This window comes from Acartia tonsa, chromosome 5, assembly GCF_053477335.1.
Source record: "Acartia tonsa isolate MP-2025a chromosome 5, ASM5347733v1, whole genome shotgun sequence".
In the NCBI taxonomy this organism is placed as follows: domain Eukaryota; kingdom Metazoa; phylum Arthropoda; class Copepoda; order Calanoida; family Acartiidae; genus Acartia; species Acartia tonsa.
This window is the reverse complement of record NC_137264.1, coordinates 3,653,287-3,679,874: the sequence shown is the minus strand read 5'-3', so window position 1 is coordinate 3,679,874 and position 26,588 is coordinate 3,653,287. Positions and strand designations below refer to the sequence as shown.

The window sequence follows — 26,588 nt, the reverse complement described above, 5'->3', positions numbered from 1 at the left end:
CCCCAAGAAAATAGCTTAAAACTACCATAGGACCAATAGGTATTTACTCTGATGAGTAGAATCTGATCGGTTCAGCGGTTACCGAGATCTTAAGGGACAGACGGACGGACGGACAGACAGACGGACGGACGGACAGACATCAAGCTACTTTGTATTATAGATATATAAAAAGCAAGATTAGTTTTCATAAAAACTGATCCTTTTTTTAAAATGATTAAAGATTACTGACTTCGTGTAAAGACATACAAGCATCTAAAAACTCCTACAAACCGTTTTCCAGAATAACTTCCAAACCGATTGGTATCCGCTATATTAGAACCGGTTCTCACCCATTTTGACAAATCATATGAAATGTTTTGTATAATATTTGTATAAGATGTGAAAACAATATGTCTTTAATTCTATCCTATCCTATTATATACAGTAGTAAGCTTTTTTTTGTCTGTAGCGAATGATCTCGCTTCCCGCTGAACCGATCGGGTTCTCTTTAACAGGGTAGCTTCTCATAGGTCCCGGGAAGGTTTATAACTACTTTGGGGGAGGGTACCACCACCCTCCGAAGAGAAAACGTCCCTAGAAAAAAATTGCCCCTTATCACTTTTTTTATTTTATTGTTTTAAATCTAAGTATAAAAAATCAAACTTGGGATTCAACCCTCCTCAAGAGGCCTCTAGGGGCGTAGCCGCTAGTAATAATTATAAACAAACACTTATTAGCGAAGTAGAGAATATAAAAAGATACATTAAATCTTGCTTAAGCTTTAAAAGTTTTAAAAGTAGCAACTGAATTTTTGTGTTCGAATCTTCATTTCTCCCAAGAAAATTTGAAAAAAATAGACTTTTAGACTATACCTAGAGTAGATGCGTTGAAGAATCTTTACAAAAATACGGCTCTTTTTATCATATAAGAAAAAACATATTTATTTTATAGAAGATGAATGTCCTCAGACAGGCCTACAGAGAACAACAACTAATTCAAAACCAAATATTATCCAGTATGAAAAAGTTATCATTTCCACTATCCAGTTATTAATACTCATAAAAAGATTTTTTAATCATTTTAATCTAATTTCTTATACTGTTCTCCCTTCCTTTTCGCCCTGCTTAAAAAATCAAATTTATTTACTTTTTAATTCTTTTGTGTTTTGGTAATGCAAAATATTTTGTAGAAATGTCTCTCAAATAAATTTCTACAAAACTGCTGAACAAAATCAAGATAGATTATTTTTAATAGAAGCAAAGTTTTATAATATACCAAAAATCAGCCATGTGACGTCATAAAATCGAGAGATTATCCATCTCTTTTTTTCTTCCCATTTCTCCTCTCATCTTCATCATTTTTATGACGTCACATGAGTTACAAAATTAAGCTGGTTCTGAATCTACAAGGACAATTCTTTTTACAAGTCAGCAAAGTAACTTAAGAAGATTATGGAAATGGCAGATACGATTTGATTATGCTTTAAGAAATGGTGCATTTTTTACTTCAAAAAATATATTTTTTTTATTAACTGTTCATATATGATTTTATTATTTGTGGGCTAATGCTACTATGAACACAATTGTCCTTGTTGAAATTATTTTCGTTGGTTTGTGTGGCGACTATTCCAGCTAATTTCATCACTTTTCATGTGAAGTTTTCAACAAAAAAAAGTTGAAAGAATGGAGAAACTTCTCTTGCTAAAAATGTTCTTACAATTCTGCACTGGGTTGCCCAAGCAAAATAGTTTATAAACTCTGTCAAGAAAGAATGTTTCAACGGCTTATGTCGACAATGGTATTTTATAAATGGCTGATATTTTGATTTTAAATTCTAAGAAATATATTTTTCAGTAGGACCAGATTTTTTAGCCATAATGAAAAATTACAGACAATTTTCAAATGTGAAAATAAAAATCATAAAATCCATACCAATGTTGATAGCCCGGGCCTTCGGCCCCTTAGGGCTAACAAAACTGGTTGTAATCTTATAATTTTGCATTTTTAAATTCGCAAAAAGCTGTCTAAGCTGTTCATACGTATTTTTCACCAGGTTTATATATTTAATCAGGTTTCATATAAATGCTTGTATGAACGTGCATTTTAGTTTTTTTGTAGATCTATTATTTTATAGTATTTTCTGTAATGTATAAACTTTATTATTTTCTCGCCTACTATATTGTGCATTTGGTCCTGTGTATGTTAATACAATAAAACACAAATTATGGATTAATTAATTACTGGTAATTTTAAGAGAAACTATATAATTAATCTTGGGTACGAAAAGAATTAGTAGATTTATAAACTTCATTTGTAAGGTGTGCTTATATTTCATAGCCTTTAACTTGAAATCTTAACTGTGCAAATTTTGCATTAGTCCTGCAAATATAAAACATTTTTTTTCAACTGTTTTGTAAGACAGTCTTGGTTTCATAATATTATGCATGCAATGAAGACATTTTTGGAACATTTTTAACATTTTTTTAATAACAAAGCTTTTCGAATCAGACCAGTCTGTAAGTGAATAGGTATTAGATTGATGCATATTTAGATTGTCTCTTTCTTTTCTTTCATAAATTGTGTTATTTTTGTTTTATTACTGTTTTATAAGTCTTTCTTAACATCAATTAAATCATAAAAAATGCGATAGATTTTTTTTCTAATAAGCTAGACAATTTTACACATACCAATTAATGAACAAAAAGCCTTTATACAAAAGCATAATATTTATATAAAAAAAGTTTATTCTAACATTTTTTATTTATTTTATAATACTGCCTTTTTTTAGATCCCAAAATAACTTAAAATGATTTTTTTCAATTAACTTGGGCGAGCCTTAAGTGTTGATCATTTTACTAATGATTTTATAATTGGACAGAGATAGATAGATTATACTGGATAATGACATGTATAGGTTGCGAGTTAATGTGTCTATCTAAATTTATCTACTTTTATTATATCTGTCTATATATTTGGTCAGGGGCGCCCAAGCTTTTTTTTTTGGGGGGGGGGTAAAATTTTTTAAAGGTGGGGGGTAATTCGTTTTTTTGGGGGGGGGCTAAAATTTGCTTGGGGGGGGGGGGGGTAATTACCCTCCCTGAAATCTGTTGGCAGTGGTAAATTTTTTCTCCCCCCCCAAAAAAATTTAACCCCTGGGTAAGATTTTTTGGGGGGGGTAATTTAAATTTTATTAAATATTTAGTATTAAAAATGCACGCGAAGCGCGCACAATTTTTTTTTGTTAGGGATTTTTTATTTTCCCTATATCCCTATTATTTGTATTTCTCTATTAGTTATTGTTAGAATAAAGGAAAGAGTTTTTGTGCGTTCGCTAGGCACTTTCAGGGTAAGCCCAATTATAACTGATTCTGTTGACAGACAGACTGATAGACATTTAATTACTCAGTAATATAGATAGATATCTGCAATACAAAGCTAATTCATATTTAAATGTTTAATTAACAAAGCCAATATTTAAGTTACGTGTCATCATATAATTTATGCCTAATTTTAATGTATAGATTATGTACATATTATATACATTAGACCATTTTAAAACAACAAAAATAAAATTAGCAAAATAAACATTAAAATAAGTAAAGATTATGTAATCCTTAATATGAATTAGTAAGATCTTTATTTTAGAGAGGCTTCACAAAGGCCTTGGAATGGTTTTAGGCTATTTATTAAACTTTATGTTTAGGATATTTTATGTCCCCTCTTGTTAAAAGCAACTATATAGTAGGGGTGTAGACAATAGACATTAGTAAGATTTACATTTTTACATTTTGCTGGCTCTATTATTGCTGAATGAATTATAAATATGAATATCTGCATTGAAAAAACATATATTAACATATGTAATTGTACAGGAGGCGAGAGGGATAATGGACCGTAAATTGTACTGGTACTCAAAGTTTTAAAAGCATTTTCTCTTACTCGTTGGCGTAAAACGTTGGATACTTTTATTGAAACTTTGGTATCTTTAGATTAGCGGTGTCCTAACGTTTCAATAAATAATTTTAATTAACAGAATGGGTATTTAGTGTATCAACTTTTTGGGATGTATATTGATTTATCGATCATTGTCTTATCCTTTATGTTCCCTGCATATGTAAAACCAACAATTCCTAATGAAATGGGGGATTTTTAAAAGAGGGGAGTAAAGGCTCACTTATGGGCATTAATGTCGGTTTTTCGAGAGATCAATTTCATCAAAATAACAATACACTTTTAGTTTGCAAATGTACTCTAATGTTTTGTGTAATAAAACTACTCTTAGACAGTTTGTTGTTAATGCAATGTAAACGAGTCGTTAGGCATTGTAAAGGAAAATTTATAAAGAAATGTCATATTCAGAGAAAAAAGACAGGGGTTAAGTTATCTTATATTTACTTAATATTAAAAATTGTTGCCAAATAATATTAACCATTGACTAGCAACATATCTATACAAATTATTTTGAGTATTTGAGATTCTGCAATTCCTTAGACCCGGAATGGTAATTAATTAGATTGCTGGCTTGCTTCCTGGTTACATGCTAATTAATTTTTCATACAAATATTTAACAAAATGGGCAGGGGTTGAGGGATAGGACAATAGGATTGGTTTTTCATAATAATGTTTTCAAAACGAGCAGAGAAAGGACAATATGATTAATTTTTCATACAAATATTTAACAAAACCGACAGGGTTGGAAGGATATACAATAGTAGCAAAATGGTAGAGGTGGAGAGATAGGACAATAATTTTTCATACCAATACGAACAAAATGGCAAAGATTGAGGTATTGAGACAAGAAGCTTTTGTAAATTGTTTTCTAAATATGTTTCCTTGTCGAATTCTGAAAATGATTTTTCATGGTTTGAGACATTCCTAATGACCCATTCATTTCAGGAAGTAACAAGTTACAAAATACACTGTTAAAGAAGGTAGCTAAACAGACAGACAGTCGACAATTTATGGCTGCTATTAAAGCCAAAAAACGGGTGCAACTGATGGAAAAGAAACAGCTTGGCAAAAATCCGCTATTTTTATTATAAAAAAATCTAGCAAGAAACTATCAATCATTATTTGTAGACTGAATAACACACATTCATTTTGGGTTTAAAATAATTTTTAAGAGTGCTTTTTATGGTTTAAAACAATGCATGGAATGTTAGAGTAGGAAACTTATCTTGTATAAGACAAAACCATCCTATTTTAAACATATCAAGTTTTAATTTCATTTGTCTACCCAATTCTACAGCGCCTTTTAATTCTAGAGGTTTAGTTTTTTTGTTATCTAATAAAAAGAAAGAAAAATATCTAAGACCTTTATTTTGAACCATATTTTTAGGCATTGCTTATCTGTAGGTTTTAGGCTATTTGTTGTGTATGGGGGGGGGGGGAAGAAGTTACTCCCAAAAGACATCGATCCATAACCGCCCCCCCCTCTCCAATTCCCACGTTCATTTTAAACATAAAATAAGCTAAGTCATGTTAACCGTCGCACCAAGGCCCCTTCCTTCCCCTCCTTTACGCCTAGAGACACAAGAGGCTAGGGGCGAAGCCACTAGCATACAAAAACCCGAAACTAAAATAAACAAAAAATGTTGCCAACCCTAATATTATATATTAGTTTTTAGTATGAAGTTATTTCTCCTTGATTGTGTTTAAAATTCAAAGAGGAATTAAGCAATGATGACAACATCCATAAAAGCGAAGTTTATCAAATCCGTTAAGTTAAAATTGAACATAAGCAATTAAAGGAAAGAAATTATAATTTATAAATAATAATAAGGAATTTCTATGTCGACGTTAATCTGTCCTCATTTTTTTGTTGAATTTTCATTTTACCTTATTGTCACATAAATCCTCGTTCGAGGTAATACAATAAATTCATAGGAACCTGCCTTAATTTATGATTTAACAGACGGACGTTCAGACACACACTAGATATGGAAAAGCTTCGCTTCTAAAAATGTGTATGAGTATAATTAAATCTGCTCGTGGGCCAACAAAATAATCAACGGGTATAGTAACAAAATTCTTCATAAAAAAGACTAAATATTTTTTACATTTAATAAAATTAGAATAAGCCATTAATCACAAATTGTACAAACTTATTGTATTTTTGTTTGTTTTCCTATATAGATTCTTAGAGCTAAAAAGTTTGGGTTAGAACTTAACTTTTAGATTTACAATTTTAGTCCCAACATTAGTAAGTAGTCTTAGTGAAAAATAATTACCCTACACCTTTATTTACAATTTCTTTTAAAAATGGGGGCGGGGGGGGGGTCAGTACTTCACTTAGATGGAAAACACCTCAAAATCAACTTATTAATCATAAATACTAAAGTAACAGGATGTTTGTTTGTCCTCCTAAGAGAAATGACAAAAAAATCAAAAATTTTTAAACATACGGGAGACTTCAACGTAATATAAAGAGGTATCGTACGTAAAGAATTATCGTAGAGACTTTAACAAACAAAAACATTTAAAGTGCCACTAGAGGCCTCTAGGGGCGAAGCCGCTAGTTTATAAATAAAATGTCAAGTAGGGGGGGGGTGGGGGGGGGATAATCCCCCGAAGGCTAAGGTTGCAACCACTTGTTCTTGAAATAGAGCACGCTTAAAACAAATACATATGATTGAGACAACCATGAATAATACTTCATTTTTCATCCAGGAAGATAGGGATATGCTTTTTATTTCTTTTTAGTAGCGCAGCTACTCTATAACTGACTTTGTCTGTCGTCATGTTCGTAATTCCGTCCTTCCGCGAGTCTATCCGTCCGATAGTCCGTATTTAGGAAGTAAGACAGCGCAATGGTTTTAAACAAATAGGACCATTCCTTTCTGTCTGTGAGTATTTAGGAAGTAATTCAGCTCAAAGGTTTTAACAAATAGGACCATTCCTTTCTTTCTGTGAGTATTTAGGAAGTAATTCAGCTTAATGGTTTTAAACAAATAGGACCATTCCTTTCTGTCTGTGAGTATTTAGGAAGTAATTCAGCTTAATGGTTTTAAACAAATAGGACCATTCCTTTCTGTCTGTGAGTATTTAGGAAGTAATTCAGCGCAATGGTTTTAAACAAATAGGACCATTCCTTTCTGTCTGTGAGTATTTAGGAAGTAATTCAGCTTAATGGTTTTAAACAAATAGGACCATTCCTTTCTGTCTGTGAGTATTTAGGAAGTAATTCAGCGCAATGGTTTTAAACAAATAGGACCATTCCTTTCTGTCTGTGAGTATTTAGGAAGTAATTCAGCGCAATAGTTTTAAACAAATAGGACCATTCCTTTCTGTCTGTGAGTATTTAGGAAGTAATTCAGCGCAATGGTTTTAAACAAATAGGACCATTCCTTTCTGTCTGTGAGTATTTAGGAAGTAATTCAGCTTAATGGTTTTAAACAAATAGGACCATTCCTTTCTGTCTGTGAGTATTTAGGAAGTAATTCAGCGCAATGGTTTTAAACAAATAGGACCATTCCTTTCTGTCTGTGAGTATTTAGGAAGTAATTCAGCGCAATGGTTTTAAACAAATAGGACCATTCCTTTCTGTCTGAGTATTTAGGAAGTAATTCAGCTCAAAGGTTTTAAACAAATAGGACCATTCCTTTCTGTCTGAGATTATTTAGGAAGTAAGACAGCGCAATGGTTTTAAACAAATAGGACCATTCCTTTCTTTCTGTGAGTATTTAGGAAGTAATTCAGCTCAAAGGTTTAAAACAAATAGGACCATTCCTTTCTGTATGTGAGTATTTAGGAAGTAATTCAGCTCAATGGTTTTAAACAAATAAGACCATTCTTTTCTGTCTGTGAGTATTAAGGAAGTAATTCAGCTCAAGGGTTTTATACAAATAGGACCATTCCTTTATGTCTGTGAGTATTTAGGAAGTAAGAGAGCGCAATGGTTTTTTTCCTTTCTTTCTGTGAGTATTTAGGAAGTAAGACAGCGCAATGGTTTTAAACAAATAGGACCATTCCTTTCTGTATGTGAGTATTTAGGAAGTAATTCAGCGCAATGGTTTTATACAAATAGGACCATTCCTTTATGTCTGTGAGTATTTAGGAAGTAAGACAGCGCAATGGTTTCAAACAAATAGGACCATTCCTTTCTTTCTGTGAGTATTTAGGAAGTAAGACAGCGCAATGGTTTTAAACAAATAGGACCATTCCTTTCTGTCTGTGAGTATTTAGGAAGTAAGACAGCACAATGGTTTTAAACAAATAGGACCATTCCTTTCTTTCTGTGAGTATTTAGGAAGTAAGACAGCACAATGGTTTTAAACAAATAGGACCAATCCTTTCTTTCTATGAGTATTTAGGAAGAAATTCAGCTTAATGGTTTTAAACAAATAGGACCATTCCTTTCTGTATGTGAGTATTTAGGAAGTAAGACAGCGCAATGGTTTTAAACAAATAGGACCATTCCTTTCTGTCTGTGAGTATTTAGGAAGTAAGACAGCACAATGGTTTTAAACAAATAGGACCATTCCTTTCTGTATGTGAGTATTTAGGAAGTAAGACAGCGCAATGGTTTTAGCTTTGGGTCATTTCTAAGAGAACATGCTTGCTATAAAAACAGCTGAAATAGTAAAAGAGCAAATTACATTCTGATAGTTGAACAAATACAAACTATGAAAAATGTAATATTAAATATTATTTTAATATAGGGTTAGGTTAGGTAAGATTAGATGGAAGATCTCTACCACACAGGACCCCTGGGGAGCTACCCGCACGGGCTAGACATTCTCTAAATGAAGTTTTTAAAAATACAATAAGCATAATATTTTGGTAAAAATAATAAAAACAATGAGTATAATATCTTTATTTTAGAAACTTTATTGAAAGCCGCAATGAAACCTATAACTGAACAATAAGTATAAATATTCATAGCAATTTAAAGAAAGACCTTTAAAGTGGGTCCTAAGGCACTATTATTGCAAAAAAAACATACGTTTTAATTGCATGGCCTTTTTTGTGAGTCTAATTGTTCGTTATAGTGCATTGCAACTGTTTTGGGCCAAGGCATTTTCCTTTACTCGGGTTATAAATATCGTGCATATGACATTATAGAAAAATATTTTTTGCCCTCATTAGTTATGACGTGGTTTGACCCGAAATTGAAAATAAACAACCTCCTAGCTGATACAAAATTAAATCTTCAAAATATTTGTATTATTGTAAGGTTTCTGTATATTAGATACTTCTTACTTTTACATTTATAAGATCATGTATTATCAAAATAAATTCAATTTTTTAGAAGTCTTTGCTTGCTATTTAATATTGTTCTTCTTATTTTTCTTTCATAGTGACTCTGTGATCTAAAGCTATAGAATCTTTGCCTGCCCTGATCTACTATCTATTTATCAGAATCCACGACCCTGTTCCTACACTGTGGTCAAAAGCAACTCATTCCTAGCCCAAGGCATTTTTTAAGAAGAAGGACGTTTAAACTTTGCAGTAAAAAGTAATAAACAAAAACAGCTAGCTTTATTATTGAATGAAATAAAAAACACCTAAACTTTTACGTTGGTAAAATAAGTATCTAAAGTATTGGAGTTTATATACTTTTGAGAGAGGAAGGGGGGGGGGGTGGTAATTCCTTTTAGAATTTTTTTACTTTTCTCCAAAAATAGCATAAAACTTGATCAAGCAAATATGAAACGTACCGAAAAAGAAATAAAACGGTATTATCCTCTTAGAAATTTATTTTCAATATTGAAAATTTGAGTACCCCCCCCCCCCCCCCCCCCCGACAGTGAACTATGAACTCTGGCCGCAGCGCTCGGCTCCCTAGCCTGCCTAGCAGCAGCGCTCGGCTCCCTAGCCTGCCTAGCAGCAGCGCTCGGCTCCCTAGCCTGCCTAGCAGCAGCGCTCGGCTCCCTAGCCTGCCTAGCAGCAGCGCTCGGCCCCCTTGCCTGCCTAGCTGCAGCGCTCGGCTCCCTAGCTCCCCAAAATTGAAAAAAAAGAGGATAACGCCAATAAAACAATGTGAACAGCCGTTTAAGAAATCCTTAGGGACATGTAAAAAGATAAGTTTACTATTTGAAAAAATATTTCAAAAATTGGTAAGTTTGAAAGGATACTATATGAAACATCATATTTTAAGGAAGGAAAAACGGGATATATTTAAAGTATGACTATACAAAACTAAAACACATTAACTTCTTTTGGTAATTTTATAGTAAAAGAGACGATAGTATGCTTATTTGTGACTTATAGGTAAGGTCCTTGCAATCAAATGGTCTATACTTTTTAGGAGGATAGGACAATGATTGTTAAATTATTTTTTTCTGAAAGTCATAAGTTTAAAGTTTTGTCTGTTGTAGATTGTGATTTTTGTTAGGAAAAAAAAGTTGTAAAATAATTAGACCTTTCTTTCCTATGAGTATTAAGACGTCGTTAATGAGGAGGTACATATGACAAACAACCTACGTTAATATAGAGTGGCTAAACTACTAATATGCAATCTAAAATTCAAATCAAATAATGCTGCTTACCAATTACTACAAAAGAATTTACTTAAAGATGTTTGTACCACACAGAATTACTAGATAATAGCAAATTATGTAATAAATGTTACTAATAGTTATTGCCTTAGATAAAGAATCTAGTATTTGATTATCAATATAGTATTCGAATAATCTGAAAATTAAATAGCCTAAAACCATCCAGGGATCTATGCAAAGTTTCCATAGAATAGTGAGTTCAATAGGTTCAGTACCTTATTATTTCATACAAAAGTTAATTTTATGTTTAAGTTTATACATTAATTTAATTTTAGGTGATAAATTTGCGAAATTAATGGTGAAGATTTCTCTACATGCGTCCTTATGCCATAATTATTGTGACTAAAAATCTCACAAACAGATTTTGCAACATTGAATGAATACCACTTCCTTTTATAAGGATACCCAATACTTATTACTCTGTTCAGTGTGTGATAATGAAAAATTATTATACACAAAATTTACTTATTTGTATTATACTACCAACTGCGCCGCTAGCATCTAGGGGCTCTGTATTCAAAGGAGCAGAAAAGGGATAAAAAAAATAGCTTAAAACCATCCCAATACTTAAATCTGAAAATGGAAAGTCTAAAAAATAAAAGGAACTATGTGAAGCTTACATAAAATCCAACGAGTTCCGTAGTTACTGAGATCTTAATTCTTAATATTCAGTCAAAAAAAAATCCTCCTACTTTATATGACAGGATAAAGCTTTCCGTTTTTGTTAACTTTTATATAAAGTAACAGGATATCTGTATAATTGTGTGTTAATATGATTTTCACTTACAGTAAAACTTTATAAAGGTATCTGGAAGGTTTATAACTATTTTGGTGGCGGGTACCTTTATCTACACTTATTAAATATACGGAAATATATTTGTTTATGCATAACTTTTCTCGCCTTTGCTATATTCAATTTCGATTCATCTAACTTTTTAGTTGTAAAAAATACTAGCGTATCTAGTGTCTGGTCGAGTACAGAATCTTCCCCTTATTTTGAGATTAATTGAAAATAACTGTCATTTAATAGGTTTTCATGTCTTTATTATTATTTAATTTAGGTTATACCGAGTACATGGTTAGGTCACCGCAAGGTTAGGGCCCCCCGCAAGAGTTAGTTTCTAGCCTGAGAGAAAAACACCAAAACCCATTTTAAGTGTTTTACCAATAATCAAACATAAAATTTTTTGTGTAAATTAAGTTTGTGTTTATGTAAATAATGAGGCATGGACCGTTAGGATTTTGTTTCAGCTATCTTCAAAGATAATATACCAATCACTTAGAGAACAAGGATGACAACATCCACAAAAGCAAAGCACTGAAACGGTAGGACAAACGGACATTAACACTTGTATAGTGTCTGAACTGAATAGTCAGAATATAAAAGTATAAGAATCAAAGCAAAATTGTAAGTAAATTTGTTGAAAAACTGCTTGATACAGGATAATGTTTAAGGACATACTTACATTTTTAGGACTTGATTATAGAGTTGCTTCGCTTATAATATTGTTCTTTGTTGTCCCAGGAATCAATATACAAAAAATCAGATCAAACGAATAATTAGAACACATAAAAATTTGTTGTTAAAAAAGTAAAAAATCAACATGTTTAAAATGGACGTACGGACATTCTGGTAATGATTATAGAGTTGCTACGCTTTCTAAATCGTACCTAAATACTACAGGAATCACCATGCAAGGTTTGAAATCGATAGGACAATTCTAACATGGCTAAATTAACGAATAAAAGCTATCTATCTCGGACGGACGGACGGACGTACGGACGTACGGACCGACCCTAATTATAGAAAAGCTTGGCTTTTAAAAATGGCAATAATTTCCATAAGAAGCTCAACATTAAGATAGGTCATTTCAGTGATTTAATGAAAAAAGAATAGTCAATTTTGTGCAGGTTTTGGCTAAAAATAAATAACTATGACATATTTTTTATTTGGCCGAATCGAGATTTTGTTTATAAAATAATTGGAAATAAGATTAATCTATCATAAAAAATGTCCTAGACCAATAAATTGAAGATTGAGACAAAATTGGACTTTCAATAAAAGTATATTAAATTCCAAACGTTTAAGTAGGAAATCTCCTAAAAGTTTGCGTAAGAACGGGGCAAAGTTAGCGACATATTCACCCTTAAGCTGCTAATCAATCATTAATAATGGGGCCTGCGTAATACACTGTTCGTGTGTCCGTCTGTTTTGGGGTTACTCTGCCAGGGAGTGTTCAATGGAAGATAATTCCATTTTACGGTGGATTCTTATAAAAGATCTTTAAAATGGCTTGATTCGTTCAGTAATATTTTTGACTACTATTGGTTGCACCCTTAGGGATAGGTGATTGAAAAAAAAGAGAGTAAGGGACTAGATAATAGCCTAATACCTTCCAAATTCGTAAAAAAACCTTTGCTGTTTTTATATCAATAGATGACTGTTGTCAAATTGACATAAAATTGACATTAATTTTGGCATCTCTATAATAATATGTCAGCTATTACCACTATTATGTATTTAGTCGACAAAATCAGTATATTATACATGAATAACTTCTCCCATTGCATTGTCTAGAATTTTAAAATAGTTCTCCCTCACTTTCATGAAAGCATAATTAAGTCCTAAAATTATTTAATTATCAAATATGTATATTTTAGAAGCTGCTTTTGTTGAAAAGGCTAACCTGTAATTAAATCAAAATTTGACTTTTCATTATATCTTTATCAGAATGGTAAAATTAATTTTTGAGAAAACAAGGATGATAACAGCAAAGAGAATGCTAACTTATTAAAAAAAAAATAACAGAAAATTTAGCTATAAAGTAAATGCTCATGGCAAGGAAACTAAAGGCCTTTTTTATGGAGGTAAAATGAGGGGTTTCAAACTTTCAAAGTTTGAGGGGGTGAAAACCCCTTTAACCCTTTAAATATAATTTTTAAACTTGTGAAAATGGGAGTTCGGGTTCGATTCCCTTCCCCCTCAAGTTCTCCAGTAATTTCAATAGAAGGGCAAAACAAATTGTATAGTTACTACGCTCCTAAAAGGACAAACACCGTTTCTTTCTTCCTTTTTTTTGGCGCTTAACTTATTACATATAGGCCAAATCATGCTATAATACAATAATTTGGAATTTTTACAAAACAGCCAATATTACATACTAAAATATCAGCAAAACTATCTTAATAGAATTATTAATAATTTTTTACTTTTTAGGTACAATTGGAGTTTCATTTTTTATGCAACTGCATCTGTTGACACATTTAGAATTTTTTAAAAATCATGGAAAGAAAACGAAGTAGCGGGTTTCGTCGTATTTTCACAGTAGCTTTTGATAGGTTATTTTTGGTTAAGTAGATATTAATGATTGCCCTGTAGAATAAGGAAATAGGCCCCGCATGGGCTAGAAATAGGAACAAATCTACTGTGAAAATAGGACAAAACCCGCTACTTCGTTTTCTTTCCTTGATTCAAATTGTTTCATGGTGGAAACGTCCTATTATTTTGAAAGTTAATTATAAACCAATCACCAAAATTACGTTGTATGGGGTTACAGTGATTAACCCTTGTTATTATAACCAGGACAACAGACAAACATTCAACAATCAAAATCAATTAGAATTATTAAGAAATTCTGATTTAACTAACTTCTATTTATATTCTTTTATTGTTAATCGAATGACTTTATGCATAAATTCTTAATTTATGTTGAAAAGAACCTTACTTTATTTTCATTTAAATGAATAAACAAATATCCTTATATATAAATAAGATGATCTGTCTGTCTGTGCATACCGAAGGATCTCGCTAATTGCACTGAACCAATATGGTTCTCCTCTACATTGTAGCTTTTCATAGGCCAAGGGAAGGTTTATAACCACCATCCCATGAGAAATCACTCCCAGAAAAAATTGATTCCCCAAAAATTAATTTTTTATTTTAAAAAATAATCTGAAATTTAATTTTGTTGGTGTGACTTTTCTGCCTGAACTTCAAGTGCCTTTAGAGGCACTACGTCTTGAAATAAGCTATTATAACGCAAGATAAAAATATTGTACATATCCAATTGTAAACTGTGTCCTCCTAAGCTATCTATACAGATTCCATATTTGTTAACAAATTGGAACGAAATCTGACAAGATAGTGTTCACGTGTGCCATCAGATGAGAATATTTTGTTGGATGTTTGTTTGTCTGTCGCTTTGTTATAAAGATATCAATAACAATAAAATTGAATGTTTAAAGCCTTTTAATTCAATCTAAGCTTATATTATTAATCTTTGGGGGGGGGGGGGGTGTATTTTAAAATGTATACGAGCCTGCCATCGGTAATTTAGTCTGTATATTGGCCTATCATTTGTCATTTGTATTGTATGACCTCATTTTTATAGGCACTATAAATAGCTTTAATTAAAGCTTTTCCAAAATAAATTTAAAAAGATATAATTTACTGTTTAACAGATTACTGTTCTCATGTCAGCAAAACATTTTTAATTGCTGCACTTTTTTTATTTGTAATTTGCTAATGTTTAATATTGTATGTATTGTATGAACCCATATTAAGGAAGTAACAGATTTACCTATTTGTCATTTATATAGGAAGATAGATAGATAGATAGATAGATAGATAGATAGATAGATAGATAGACAGACAGACAGACAGACAGACAGACAGACAGATAGGTAGATAGATAGATAGATAGATAGATAGATAGATAGATAGATAGATAGATAGATAGATAGATAGATAGATAGATAGATAGATAGATAGATAGATAGATAGATAGATATATAGATAGATAGATAGATAGATAGGTAGGTAGATAGATAGATAGGTAGATAGATAGGGAAAAGAAAGGAGAGACAATATGAGATTAAGATAGATGGTTAGAGAGAGAAAAAGAAAAAGAGACTGAGAGACAATGAGAGAGAAAGAGAGAGAGAGAGAGAGAGAGAGAGAGAGAGAGAGAGAGAGAGAGAGAGAGAGAGAGAGAGAGAGAGAGAGAGAGAGAGAGACTAGTATTCCTATCAACAAATTGTATAATAGGAACCTAAAAGATTGAATATCTAACGTTTGATGATGATTTGATGTTTACGTCATAACAACCATTTTAATCTAATGTCTAATATAGTCGACAATTCTAATATCATCACAAAGAAAACATGTCGGTAATATGTCAGTAACAACCTCTTGTATTACATGTCATATATTCAACATCAAAATGTCGAAACAATGTTCTAGAAGAAAGGTAAATTTAGGTTTTGTGGTAGTTTAATGATATCTTTTGAATGCGTTTGCTCGATCTATATATCAATCTGTCATTTGTAAACTTTATGGGTCTTTGATATCTGAACACTTAAAAATTGTATTGGAAAGATTGTAAAAACAAGGATCCATAAAAGCGAAGCACTGAAACGGTAAGACAAACGGACACTATTACTTGTATTTTGTCAGAACTGAATAAGCAGAATATAAATGTATAAGAGTCGAAACAAAATTATAAGTAAATTTGTTGAAAAACTGCATGATACAGGTTAATGTTTATGGACGTACTTACATTTTTAGGACTTGATTATAGAGCTTATAATATTGTACTTTGTTGTCCTAGGAATCAGTATACAAAAATCAGATCATTTGGAAAATTAGATCACATAAAAAATTTGTTGTTAAAAAAAGTTAAAAAATCGTACCTAACTACTACAGGAATCACCATGCAAAGTTTGAAATCGATAGGACAATTCTAACATGTCTATATATTTATGAAAAAAGCAATACGTTACAGACGTACGGACACGGACGGACGAACCGACCCTAATTATAGAAAAGCTTCGCTTTTAAAAAGGAGCCTAGTTGAACTTTTCATATTACATACAACATTATTCTGATAATCATTTGATCATTAACATTATAAAAATAGCACTAATTGAATAATATCATATTTTTTATACTTTTCCATGCTTCAAGAAGTCAGATATAGATAGTTTCAAACGGTTTCTGAATATTTATAAATATGATTTATTCATATCTGATAACTTTATCCCAAATATTTCTGTTCTAAATTGATGTATAGATAAAAATGGATAAGGGATCAAGTAGTTTAATTTACTATTGTCAGCTATTACTACCATAACAAAAAATGTTAAATTGTATAAATCCGACGTCACCGAAACTGTCCCAATTTTGTATAACTTTTGCGGAACAAGTTCCAATTACGTCATATTTTTCTTTCCCGAAAAAGAGAAGGGGGAAAGAAAAAAAAAGGGAAGGGGGGAAGAAAAAAGAGATGGGAGAAAAGGGGGTTTTCCCCATCTCTTTTGAAGAGATTTTCTTCCCCCCCTCCCTTTTTCGGGAAAGAAAAATATGACGTAATTGGAACTTGTTCCGCAAAAGTTATACAAAATTGGGACAGTTTCGGTGACGTCCAAATTCTTTATGTCTCTTCTACGAGAAAAAAATATAAATATTGTAAGCTTTAAGTTGCTGAACTACATATGGATACATTTTTCCTAGTTACAAATATAACTAGCTCAACAACAGCTACAGGCGAAGCTAAAAACTAAATCACATATCTAAATTTTTGCATTTTTTAATCATTTTTTTTTCAATGTGTGTTTCCTGCTTTTAATGTATTCATTTTTCCTCACACCATTCCATATGTATGTTCTTTTAAAACTGCCAGTTTGAAAAAATAAAATTTCTTATGCTTACAAAAACCCCCATTACTTAAAGTATATGTGCATGGACATAGGGAACTATAGAGTAGATGCATATTGGTTTTGAGAATCTTTACAAGAAGGTTTAGAATTGAGGTTAAAATTTCTCGTTGCAATAGGGACAGGCAGTATAACAAAGTAAATATGTATTAAAGATGCAACTAAAAACTAATGAAATATATAAAACATTTAACTTACAACTATTATCTAAATTTAAGGCAATAAAAATGCCTTTATTTTTTGATAATTTGAACCGCTTTCTGCTAATTTGTTAATGCGTGATTTTGTCCTTTTTAGAAAAACACCCGACACATATTTTTTATGTATGGTTCCCGTTAAACCAAAACTAGATGAGAAAATTGCATGCTCAAATCCGCAGGAATAGCGACAAACATTCAATCATTTTAATTGATTTAAATCGTGCAGTGTTTGTGAACTTTGTAATAAAGGATGTATCACTTTATAAAATTAGGGATCTAAAGGGATAAGACAATGGCCTATAATTGGCTGTACTGTACATTGTACATCTCCAAAGAAGACCCAAGAATTTACCCCTTCTGTACATTAAAGTTAGTGGTTGAAACGTTATTATAAAACTTTGGGGACTAGTGTAATAAACAGCCCAATGTAAATCATTTCCTCAAATCGTCCAAGCGGTTAGCGATATATAAATCTACAGTCACACACACACACACACACACACACACATACACACACACACACACACACACACACACACACACAATCAAATAGATAGATAGGCATCCTCTTACTTTTATATAAGGATTAATATGTATAATGTACATTCTGAAAATCTGTTAAATCGATTAAAGATGTCTCTGTTCACTTATCTGATGATCGCAACTAAGTGAAGAAAAAAAATCAATTTTGGGTTCTGTTGTGGTTTTTGGTTTATTACTTTATCTCATGAAATTCAAATGTACAAACAAAAATATTGCACTTATCACTGCCTCTTTTTCATACACAAGATGAAATGTGCCATCTAGAGGCTTCGTATGAGAAGGAGGAGAAAGATGAGGCGCAGAAAAACAGTCTAAAACTATCCAAAGGCATAAATTTAAAGATATAACACTGAAAATCATCCCGGGAACAATGTGAAGCTATCCTAAAATAAATAACTTTATCGGTTCAGTTGTTCAACGTATGCAAATAAATCTAAAGTGAATTACAGAAAATCCACATCGCCAAAAAAATCCTAATTAATCTGAGATAAAATCTATTTATGCAACAATCCGCTTCTTTACAAAAAATGTAAAGGTTAAAATATAGGGTATGCTAAACTACCGCTTAAAACTAATATTAAATAAATAATACTACAGCCTAAATAAGAATAGCAAATAAGCAAGATTTAATAAAAAAATGTTTTCACATCAAGGTGCACATTTCACTTTAAATTTATCCATTTTTTAATAAACAATTTATTTTTTAATTAAACAAACAGTTATGCGTAAATGATTACACACTAAAATATGAAGTTATGAAATTATGATTTTAATTAAAATAATTGTTTCCGCATTAACCTATTACGTAATTTTATCATATTAACCCTTAACGGTCGGGGGGGGGGGGGGCGTTGAACGCCCCCCCATCCGGTTTTTTCTATCTCATTTTCTGTGTGTGAAAGATAAAGAGCCCAAACGGCTTGACTTTTTAAGTTTGGGTATGACACATAACTGAGAGTTGGAATTTTTTGAATATCTCCATCCTGGCGGGCACAGGATGCCAGCAAACCTGGCAGGGTCATCCAGGTAAAGATCAAAAATATTTTTTTGACTTAAACAAAGCATTTTATCTTACCAAAATACTAAAATATCCTCTAGTAGTACATCCTCATATTAAATACAGGTGTTCAAGTCAATTTCAGGTTCCAGGTATGATCTGCAGGTCCTGATCCTCCAGGTCTCCAGAAATCTTTAAAAGGCTCCTGTGGCCGCAATTTTTGACTTAGAGACTTCAAATTTTAAACTTAAGCTTCTCTTACATGTCTACATAATGTATTAAAATTTCATAAAGATCCGCCGCCGTTTTCCCGCCGACCGCCGACTGCGGCGGCTGGCAGCTGCCAAGTACAGCTGCAGCCGCTGAAATTTATGTTTTGATATTTCAAACATAAAATTTACATAAAAATAAACATTTTCTGCAAAAAAAAATTTTCTTCTAGCTTCAAAAATAAAAAAATTACAGCCGTTTGAAATTTTTAAGTAAAAAAAGACCTAAAAACAAAGGTTGTTAAATAAAAGGGTGAAGGAAGCGAAAATTGACCTTGACTTACTTAAGGTCGAAAATTCATCATAACACAGGGGACTTGCACAAAATTTTTTAGCCCTCTAGCTCTAATAGGAACTGAGATAATAGGGGGGGGCGTTGAACGCCCCCCCCCCCCCCGACTGATTAAGGTGCGGCAAGGGGCCCGACTGTAAAGGGTTAATTTCAATTTTGTAATAATATGTAGAAATGTCATTTTAAAAAAAATAATAAGAACAATGGACGATTAATTGATGAACAGCCCCAATGATGACAAACAAACATAAAATACTAGTTAAAAGTTTGGACATTGCTAATTTGAATCAACCGATCAAGATTTAATAAAGTTTTTGAGTCAGCGAATTAAAATGCGTGTATATAAAACTTTGAGTACCAGAGTCATTTATATAACACTTCCTTGAATAGTACTATTTAATATTAGTTATAATGTCAACTCCAATATCAGTCAAATTAACTTGATACAACCCGAATGCTTTTATTGAATACCATCTATTCGACATTAACAATTAAAAGGGACATCCTATTAAACTATTATATTCAATCATTGCTTACTTGTTTTTGATAAAAGCCATGATTTAAAAAATGACATTTCAAGTGTAAAATACTATAGAAATAATATTGTTTTGGTTTTGGGTGTCCTGTAGTTGCCGCCAAATTGATATAGTTGTGTATTTTTTTGTACAAAAAAAATGCCAAATCAATTAAAGTTCAGGAGGTAAATTGTGCTGTTTGTGCATTTATAAAAATTGACAGATTTGATGGCTTCTGACAATATTAATACATATACTTAGGCGGAAGTAATGGTACACCTTAATTTTGTGGTTAGTTTGTCATTACGTAATTTGTAATTCATAAGGAAATCTATGTTTTTTTTAGTAGCGACGCTTCTCTACAATATTCTTTTCTTTTTAAAGGATTGTGATCACCCCCCTGCCCGAACATTGTTTTTTTTTGGAGGGGAGGGGGTCGAAATCTCTTATGAAAGTTGACCTCACTCTCCTGAATTAAACAAAAACTACCTCTCGACCATTTATAAACTTCCTTGTAACCGGTAGCAATTAGCGAGATCTTTTAGAACAACCAGGAGAATAAAAAATATAAAATTCGACCTTAACTACTTTTACATTTTTGTAATTGTAACGTTTAAAAGTGTCATGTCAAAATGAAAGTAATCAACTTGTGTTAATGAGCTATCAGAGTATCAAAACATATATCCTATATTATAAAGTAATTAGTTTTTTTGTCTGTTTGTTAAGATTTTACTAATAACAAAATTGTTTATCATAGGAAAGTTTTAAATATGTCCCATTATAGTTCTAGGCCTTTTTGGTAAATTGAAGTCTTGGGATGGTTTTAGGCTAATTATCTGCCAACTCCCTTAATTTTCGATTACAGAGCCTCTAGATGCTAGTGAAGATATTATTTATAATCATCTTTTTATGATATAATAAAACACTATGAAAATACGCTTATATGCGTAATTGAACGCACACCGTCTGAAATTCCTGCCTAACCTTAAGAAATTCTAATAATATGTAATTTGGGTATAATTTGTAATACTAAAATATCTAAACACTGTATTTTTCTCTAAATAAAATGTTATGGATGAACTGAAAAGTAAATAAGTTTGAAATAAATTTAATGAAATATAGTTTGTTACAAAAAAAATTAGTAACTTATTGTAAGTTGTAATTTTTTCGGAACTCTTTTAATCCTTTATTATTATACACTAAAGAAAATTAAAAACCGAAAAGAATCTTATAAATAGGTACTTTTCAAATTAAAAAAAATATACAGAGCACACCTAATCGATTTTATTTTAAAATTGATATATAGCGGCTTCGCCCTAGCCTCTGTGGGCTTTGCCCCAAGAGATAATAAAAAAATAAGTACCTCTGGTGCTGCAACCATTACATTTAAATTAACTGCAAAAAAAATGAGGGGGATTATTTGTTTTTGGGGGGTTGGGGGTGTCTCACCCTCCAAAAAATAGCTTAAAACCACCACAGGACCAGTGGATATATTCCCTGAAGGGTAGAATCCAATCGTTTCATTGGTTACCGAGATCTTAAGGGACAGACGGACGGACGGACAGACATCATTCTTCTTTGTATTTTAGAAAAAATGAAGTCTTATTGATTCCTTTATCCGTAGATTTTTAAAAAAGAAGAGACGATACAATTTATGGTAGAGATGGTTAGAATACAATACAGACAACAAAAAAAATTTGAAATACGTAAAAAAATATAGATATCGTTTTGTAATTCATTTCCAAATAAACTTTAAGATTATTTAATTCTAATTTATCTAGCAAAATACATAGTTATGCTACTTTTTAAAATAAAAAAAATTATTCCGTATGAACACCATTTCTAGAAAATCCTTGACAAAACTAAATAAATTTGACGGAAACGGTGTTTGATGAATATTAAAGTTAAAGGATACAAATATCATAACAAGAACAACTGAAAAAAGATACATTTTAACCAGGAAGGAAAGGTACAGTGATGACTAAATAAATCTACACCAGTTTATACCTTAGGCGTACATGAGGACTCAGGAGGGTGTTAGCACCTCACTTAATATTTTCTGCCCTTTTCTATATTCCCCCACAGATCACTGGAATAAACTAAGTGCACGTCACTGTTGTAAAACAACCACTTATAAATAGATATTCTATCCATAGTAATAATTATTTCTTTCATCGTATTATAAACGGCTTTCCGCGGATATAGAATGTACAATTATGAGATTAAAACTAGTTTTTTTAGCCCCGCGGTGCCGAAGGCACGGGCTAAAAAACGGTTTTAATTTTATGATTGTACATTTTTATATTCGTAGAAAGTTGGATATAATACGATGCTAGACATAGTTTTTTCGTATTGATGAGAACCGGTTCCTGTTCACCGGATTCGAATGAATACAAGAAAATATTTTAATTGCCATATCTATCTATCTTTCTATCATACCATTGATGTCTGCCAGTGTCCGTCCATAAAACTACAGCAATGATTAGTTTTTTGATTATTTTCAAAAAAAAAATCTACTGATTTTAATATTTTTGACAAAGGAGAAAAAGTTAATCCAGGAAGATTTTTTTTATAAAACAAATTTTTGATGTGTTTGTTTCTTACTATACACTACTAAAATATAGGTTTTTTAGCCAAAAAGTCGAATACTCTGGAAATTCGAACTGATATCATTTATTTATACCTATATAGAGAGCTCCACGTCTTTATTTAAATCATAAGTGCATAGCCTAAAGAATAAATTGCATTTGAACTTGAGTGAATTTTTTCTTGAAAAAAAGCTGTAAAAATGTGTTTTTAACCTAACAAATTCATAAAAAAAATCCGCAAGTTAAATATGAAAAATCCGGGAAGCTTTTTAGTAATAAAATTCATGCTTTGTGTGATTATTTCATAAATAACAAACATACCATACTTTGAAATAGATCATTTAAAAGCTCTAAAACAATCTGTTTTGCTTGTGAAAGAAAAGTCAAGAATTGCCAGGATTAAGAGAGAAATGAAACAGTGTTTGTTCTTGAAAATCTTGTGCAAATGAAGGAACTAACAGGTCTTTGTAATACTAGTAAAACATGTTCATAAAACATATTTGTAATTATGAATTATAAATTCAAAGTGATGTGTCTATTAAAAGCAAAACTGTTCTAAAAATAGTGACGGTCCGTTCGCCCATCCATATAGTTTTTTCCCTGTTTACTTAGGCATGTTAGAATTGTCTTATAGATTTCAAACTTTGCATGGTGATTCCTTTAGTAGTTAAGTATTTATTTAGAAAACGTAGCAACTGTATAATCGTTACCAGAATGTCCGTACTCAGTTTTTCAACAAATTTACTCCAATTTTGTTTTGACCAGTGTTCCGGAGCCGGAGCCGTGAGCAGCAACATTTTTGGTGGAGCCGGATCCGGAGCCGTATTTTTCGTTAAAAACGGCTCCGGCTCCGGACTAGCTAAAAATGATTTTTTAAAGTAATATTATAATTTGGCAACGGTCTATTTCCATATAATAAACTGAAAAACTATTGTTACTTAACAAATAGACACACATCCTTCTACTTTTATATAGCTTTAATCAAATAAAAGCAAAATATTTTATATTATTTATTTTATTTTATCAAATTCAATAATGAAAAAAATTGATATATTAATTTTAAGGTAGGAGCCGGAGCCGGAGCTGGAGCCGTATTTCCAAATACGGCTCGCCGGAGCCGCATCAAAATTATACGGCTCCGACACCCTGGTTTTGACATTTAAAGTATTTACATATATTATAATTATTCTCTAAGTGTTAACCTATTCCAGTATGAGAATCTGAATTGCTATAATAACTTTTTTGAAATCTTCATATACTTTGAAATTTATTTTAAATTTTGAATGCCATCTTAGTTAATTAAATGTATATTTATACAAAAAAAAAATATTATTGTGGATTTAAAAGAACTTCATATAAAATATATGAATAAAACTTGTTGAAATGATCTTAGATTTTTGGAAAATAGAGGGTTTTATTAGGTATAAAACATAAAAATATGAAAAAAATTAGGCTATCCACTTATGATTTAAATAAAGACGTGGGGCTCTCTATTTAGGTATAAATAAATGATAACAGGTCAAATTTCCAGAGTATTCCTCTTTTTGGCTAAAAAACCTACATTTTACTAGTGCTACATAACCTCCCTAAAGGTTAGTGGCAAAGCCACAATGATTTCAATTTATTAATCTATATTTTTGATGAAAATAAAAAATTTCTATTAGAATTAATACTTTCTAAAATAAATTTCTAGTTTAGGCTTGACCAATCATTCAAGAAGAAACAAGGACAAATATGTTCATAAGAAGTACACCAGTAGCAAGCTTACTCAATTTGAGAATGTAGAATAGTAAACTATTATACATCAAGAATAGAAATTTTAATTTTTGGCATGTTTTGTGATAGAACACTTGTTTTTAAGTAAGCAATTTTTATAAAATGCAAAAAATATATAAATGATAGCTGTAAAGTTTAAAATTACTTATTTTTGGACGTATCGTATCGTCGTATAAAGTTATATGGTTGCTACGCTACATATAAAAGTGAAATTAATTGTTACAGTTAATTTCATTATGATTTTGATTAATCAAAGATAATTCTAATAAAGTTGAAATTAAATGATATAGGCTTGACGGACTATTAAAAAAAACTGCTTAATGCACCCTTAAAAATATTGTTTCATGATTCAATTCTCTTAATTTGGTAAGAAACCTTTTCTTGGCTTTATCGCCTAATACCTGCCGTAACGTAAAATAAAATCCTTGAAGTAATCTTTTGAATTTTCAAACTTTAAGTAAATAAACTTTGCAATGACATTGGACAAAGGTGTTTTTATCCAAGATTAGGGCCAAGCATATAAAAAATCAAATATTTTGAGGTAACTGGATGTGTGTAGGTCTAATATAATCTCGTAAACGGCTAGACAGTGTTATCTACAAAATTCTGAGGGCGTTTTAGCCTATTTATAAAATTTAAAACTTAATATTACATTTAGGTACAATTTAGAAAGCGTAGCAACTCTATAATCATTACCAGAATGTCCGTACGTCCATTTTAATTATGTTGATTTTTCTACTTTTTTAACAACAAATTTTTATGTGATCTAATTATCCGTTTGATCTGATTTTTGGTATATTGATTCCTGGGACAACAAAGAACAATTTTTTTAAGCGAAGCAACTCTATAATCAAGTCCTAAAAATGTAAGTATGTCCATGAACATTATCCTGTTTCAAGCAGCTTTTCAACAAATTTACTTACAATTTTGCTTCTACTCTTATACTTTTATATTCTGATTATTAAGTTCAGACACTATACAAGTGTTAATGTCCGTTTGTCCTACCGTTTCAGTGCTTCGCTTTTATGGATGTTGTCATCCTTGTTTTTAATAGAACCTTTCCCTGTCATTTTTTTGTCAAATTGTAGAGATGGATAACTGAAAATAGTTACTAGAGCGTTTCATATCATATAATATGTTCATACAATTCAGACATTATTTTAAACTAGCAACTTTTAGTATCCTTGAAAAAAAAGTAATTTGTTTTTTTTTCAAATCACAGAAAATACTAATTATTATACAAACATGGTTGATTTTAGTCCCGGGCAGGTTTTAAGCTATTTTAGAGTAGTTACTTTATTTGAATTATCATTTTAATATTGCAATACCCTTGTTTAAAAGTCTTTACTGTTCAAAAAAATCGAAAATGAGTTGCTGCTGTTTTCATTACAAGGTATTCCACCCCTTTGATCCTTTAATTATTGTCAAACGTCTGACAAAGCAGGACAAGGTAGCATTACAAAAGTTCGGGTTAAGGCTCAAACCCGCAGAGGCATTGGCGCTTGTCGCGAGATTGTATAAACACTATTAGGGTGTCGCACGGTGGGTTAATATATAGTAGAGGGCCAAGGTTACTACAAACCAGGAATAAATGGTTGGGTCAATAGATGGTGATTCAGTAGTTCTACAAATATAATTGAATAGAATTACTATAATTATGCTATTAGGATATTCTATGTGTATATTATAGCTACAGGAATTATCAAACAAAGTTTACAAAGTTTGAGATTGACTGAGCAGTTATGGCTTGCCTTAAATATCAATAATTATTTTTCCCATATCTTTTCCAAACAGATTAATACCCGGTGGATTAGAACCGGTTCTCAGCCCATAGGCGTCCAAGGGGGGGGGGGTAATGGGGCGATTACCCCCCCCATTTAAAATTTACCCCTACCCTGGGGGTGCCGTAGGCACCCCCAACCATTTAGGAGGGGGTATTTACCCCCCCCAAACAATTTTGGGGGGGTAAATACCCCCCCAAAAAAGAAAATATCTAACAAAAAAAATTTTTGCGCGATCCGCGCGCATTTTTAATACTAAAGTTTTGATAAAATTTAACTTACCCCCCCAAAAAATTTTAACCCGGGGGTAAATTTTGGGGGGGGTAAACAAATTTTACCCCTGCCAACAGATATCAGGGGGGGTAATTACCCCCCCCAAAATAAAAAGCTTGGACGCCTCTGTCTCAGCCATACTAAATTTTTTTGTCTAGCATCT

The 26,588-nt window shown here is 31.6% G+C and overlaps 1 protein-coding gene across 1 annotated transcript in view; it reads right to left on the bottom strand.

Annotated features, from left to right (window-relative positions):
• MESR3 (misexpression suppressor of ras 3) overlaps nucleotides 1–26,588 on the bottom strand; it is a 97,562-nt gene that overhangs the window by 44,004 nt on the left and 26,970 nt on the right. The window lies entirely within an intron of this gene.